This window comes from Fragaria vesca, linkage group LG4, assembly GCF_000184155.1.
Source record: "Fragaria vesca subsp. vesca linkage group LG4, FraVesHawaii_1.0, whole genome shotgun sequence".
NCBI classification, from domain to species: domain Eukaryota; kingdom Viridiplantae; phylum Streptophyta; class Magnoliopsida; order Rosales; family Rosaceae; genus Fragaria; species Fragaria vesca.
Genome location: NC_020494.1, coordinates 4351765 through 4356887, shown reverse-complemented (window position 1 = coordinate 4356887; position 5123 = coordinate 4351765).

The window sequence follows — 5123 nt, the reverse complement described above, 5'->3', positions numbered from 1 at the left end:
AAACTAAGACTCATTTAGCTTTCCAACCGTATATTACACACGTTCTGGTTCATCAGGAGCTATTCACAAAGTCCAGTCGAAGTTGACTGTTTTGCCAAAATCAGATTCTCAGACAGATTCGTCCTACTTTACGAAAACGGCCATAACGCACTCAATATGATAGGTATGATCAAATGGTTAGTGTCTCTGGAAAGTAAACACATAGACCTTTCCAATGGTACCAATTTCACCATTTTCCAATGAGTGAGATTTCCTGTAGGTCCTGTGGAAGTTGACCTACGAAACTTGGCAGATTCTGATTTCGCTTTTGATGTGTCTTTCTTATGTAGGGATAGAATAAGCCTTAACCTTTCATACCATTAATTATTGAAAAAGAAGTTACTGCCATTACATTAGCGTTGCGTGGGCGCATAGCTACACTTAACTTTACAACTTTTCATAGCGAATGAGATGTCAAGTCTTTCGTATTGTGTTGAGTACATTGATGCGTCTTATTGTATTTAAATGGGAACTCCATCTCTTAACACATATTTGTCATCTTGCTTTAGACAAAACAACGGATCTCTCTTTAGAGCAAAGACCTTGACTAATCATGGGAGTATATGTAGGCCTCACTTTCGTTAGAGCGCCTAAGCCGATTAATGAAAAATCATTATCAATACAGTCATCGAGTGCCTTATCAAGACCGTGTTTTCCCAAGATCTTTTTATTCGGATGTTGATACATATTGGCATCTCTTGAGCCATCAAGAGTCCATGTAAATCCGGAATGAATACGCAAAGGCATAATTCACCATATCCTTTCCAAATCAAGTAGAGTCCATGTGCGTTTCAATACATTTAGCAAACGCATGCTCCTGTGGTTTGGAGCCACTTGATTCGGATGAATGAAGTCCGTTTAAGACCTTCATGTATATCTCTGATCCCATAGAGATGTTATTATGACCACATTCATAGGCTGCATGTATATCTTGTTTGTAAATCAATACGAACCATAAGAGGAGAATAGTTTCATAACTTCGAAAAAATTCTCAAGGCATTCATTTTTGCTAATGTGAGTACATTGAGGTCTCAAATAGACAAAGGACGTTGATACAACGCCTTAGTACATATAGCTTGGAACGAAAATCAATGTCTAGCCGATGACGTCAAAGTCATGGGTAGCTAGAGCAGGATCCGAATTTTTGAAATTCACGATCATGAGGATAACGTTCTTGTCCTCATATTAATTTTCCATACCTTTTTGTATGCATTCACAATTTGAAAGAGCTTGACAATCTTGAACCAGTGATCCGAAGATCCACAACGGTTGCATTGTCATGAGCTGACGTGAGTAGTTTTGACAAAATGGTGTTTAGACCAGGAGTGTCGCTATTAGAGCTGGCGACACCTCCCCCTCTTTTCTAGACATCGGCATGACGTTTTTTGCCGTTGTCATGACCCATATTGTTGTCCCCACATTAGGGGATAATCCAAAATAAGTTTATCACATTAGCGTATATACAATTCCGCTAAAGATTATGGATCATGATGCCACAAAAGATCATCGACAATATGTAGTCAATTAAGGTGGTAAACAATCCACTTGACTAATAACTCAACAAGTAGAGTTATATGAAAATTTTGAGAAACGCTCCATGAGTGCATTCCACAGTACTTTATGGTCATTATTTTTTGCACAGATTGCCATTGAAGACTTTTGTCGATGTGGCGCTTCAAAGACTTTGAGCGCATGAGATGTGAAATCTCGGCATCTAGGTTTGTTAGCCTGGGGGTCAAAACATGTGGTTTAATCATTTCCAATGAAAGGTTCCACAGATACCAAGCGAAAATCCGTCTTATGCATCTAGTACGTCAAAACTCAAAGGAGCAGAATGTTACATTGCTCTTGCATACAAAACCAAGCTGTTATGAGACTCGATAGAGATCACAAACAATGCTTTTAATGGTTTGTCCTTCGGATTGATCACACACAATCCGGAAAAGCCACGAATTGATCAAACACAATTCGAAAAAAAAGCCTCGGATTGATCAAACACAATCCGGTGATAGGTCGGGGTTGATCATACACAACCCGGACAAGGAAACAAGAGTGATCAAACACACTCTTGACCCGCGAATAAAATTCCAGGATTTTTGGTACCTGCAAATACACCGACCCAAGCATAGAATGGAGTAGAAGAAGGGGAGAAAGCACTTTATCTCCCCTGAGGTTATTAAACTTGGAAGAGTTTTAGGGTTGTAAAATAAATATACCGGAAACACTTGGACGCTTGATTGGATGAAAAGAAAGCAGCGGAGCGAATGGTCGGGAAGCGACGACGGCGGCGGCGGCGGCCGAGAACCTTTGGTTTTGGTTTTTAAGGTTTGGAAAAAAATAGTGGGCTATTAGTTATAGGGTTAGAACAAAGTGCATGATAACGTGATGAAGTATAAAGTGTAGAGACAAAGAGATAGCAAAAGAATCATCATCTTATTCATTGACAGGAGCCCTTTATATAGGGAATTACACAATACCAATATGGTAAGGATAAAGAATACATAGATCTAGTCGAACTACATATCCTAATGGCATAAGGCCAAGACACACATAAAGAATATCTAGAAATATATAAAATATCCTAGAATAGTTTATTATTATTGTAATACACACTCTCACTTTCCATTTTTTCTAACTTAAATTTTGTCTTCTTATGAAAATAATGACTTAAAATGGAAATTAGGAATGTGGATTACAATATGAGGAGTGTGGATTTCACTCCCTTTTTTATCAGTTAAACAACTTAAATACTACAACAAGTCTGTTGTGAATCAAACTCACGACATTCCACACGACATTCCACTTACAAGAAGAGACTTATGTCATATGTCATAAGACCAAATGATACTAAGTCAAAATAGTTTATTATTATTATTATTACTATTATTTATTATTATTTTGTTTAGATTTTAATTTACAACAGTCGCTGGACTTATATGTGCACTCTGCTAGTTATACACTAATCTCTACTACTATAAACTAAGCGCTCAGACTTTCCTAAATTGTGAATCATTTTAAAAATACCATCTTCTTTATACTAAAGGAATCATTTATAATTATCGATAAAAAAAAATACGTGAAAAAAAAACTCTATTTACTACTTTGTAAAATACGTTGCATAGGGTTTTGAAAATTGTTTTTATCATCTATTCATGACGCGTTCGTTGACGTTGTCGTCGAATGATCAAGACTTGAGGTCATATGGTGGTTGCGCTTCTTAGGTTGGTGGTAGTGGAACGAGATAGGGAGGCCATCGAAAGAGCAAATCGGGAGGTTGTTTGGTGATTTGAGATGCATTTCGGTTTTGCTCTAACATGGTTGTTTTGTCGTCGAACAATGGTAGGGGCTGGAGTCATGTTGGCAACGAGGTGAATTGGAACGTGTGTGATGTGAAGGGGAGAACATGGTGGCATACGCCATCTTGGATCGATTTCCCGATATGGGTCGGGTTTTCCTCGCCTTGTTATGTTGTAGTTTTTGGAGGGTTGTGTGTTGCCTCCCTGTGGTGGATGCGGATGATGATGCTCTTTGGATGATGACCGACGTGGGTGGTAGGATGGCGGGTCTAGTTTCAGATTTGATGCAACTTCTTTGGCTCAGATTTTTGGATGGTTTGTTCTTGAGGTCCATTTGTTGTGGGGGTAGGGTCTGGGCTCTTGTTTGGTATGGGTACGAGTTTTGTGTTATTGGGTTTTTTATTGTTTGTTTTTGGTGTGTTTTGTCATCGATCCCTCCTCTTTGACGAGGGTTTAAGGTTTTGGTAAGGTGGTGAACTGGGTCGTATAGTTGGGTGTGTCATGATTAGGTGTCATTCCAGGTACGATGTATATTTTAATGTCATTTAATTTTTGTTGTCAATGTAATGAAAGGTGATCTCTACATATATGATGATGGTTTTTGTATATGATGTTGGAATAGATTGTTTCTTCTTGAGGTTGAGTATAAAGATGTAACGATACTTTTGAAATATGTAGGTTATAGTTGAACGCATATTGGTTATTGTCCATTATAATAATTGGTTTTTTAGGTAGGGAGATAGAGTGTGAAAATTCATGTCCACCACCGCTAATTCCCATATAGTTTTTAATTTTGATCAAAAATAATAAACTTAAGTCGGTAACAAATAAACTATCATATTTTTCTTTCATTCGCAATTAGCAACACGTGCATCTCATAAATTTGAGGCTATCAAATAATAATATGTGACATTATTTGAATATGAGTTTATGACTCATCTATTTGTCACATGCTAAACAGATAAGTTGTAATTTATAATTCAGAATTCATTGTAAGAGCATCTCCAACAGCTTCCCCAAATTCTTGAAATTCTCCAATTTGGAGAAGATTTTGGGTGTTTTGCTCCAACAGATTCTCTAAAACTTTCTCCAAAATAGGGAATGTGACGAAAGAGAAACCCAATTCCCCAAATCTGCAGCATTCTCCAAATTTTATAGAAGGATTTGGGGAATCATCTTGAAATCTCCAAAATAGAGAATCTGTTGGAGTTGTAGAAGAAAAATTGCTTAGAGCATTGACTTTTGCTTCCCTATAATAAAGAAATTATGGAGAAGCTGTTGAAGATGCTGTGACACTTTTTTTCCAAGTTGGATTACATTCAGATTCAAAAATCTTTTTGACTTTCTACCTGCATATGTTCACACATAGTACAAAATTTATGTATGTACAAGCTACATATGTGTTAATTTTTTGTTCAATCTCAAAAGTCAAAACCATAAAATGTGCATATTAATTCAGGAATCCGATCATATCCAACCATGACCATCAAAGTTACCCTCTTTTCCCTTCTCACCATAAATGAAAATTCCAATTAAATTTATGTCACCCTTTGAATGCATCCAATCACGCCACCAAAATGCACCTAACATTTAACAACAAAACAAAAACAGAAAAAAGAATGATGTACCTGAAACGCAAAGGCAGAAGATGTAGAAAAATAAAACAGTTTTGCATAACAAAAAAAAAAAAGGAACGAAATTAGCAACAAAAACAAAAAAGGGCAAGGTTCAGAACTTCAGATTGAGACACAAAAGGCTCAAGACATAAGAATTTAGACACAACAATTT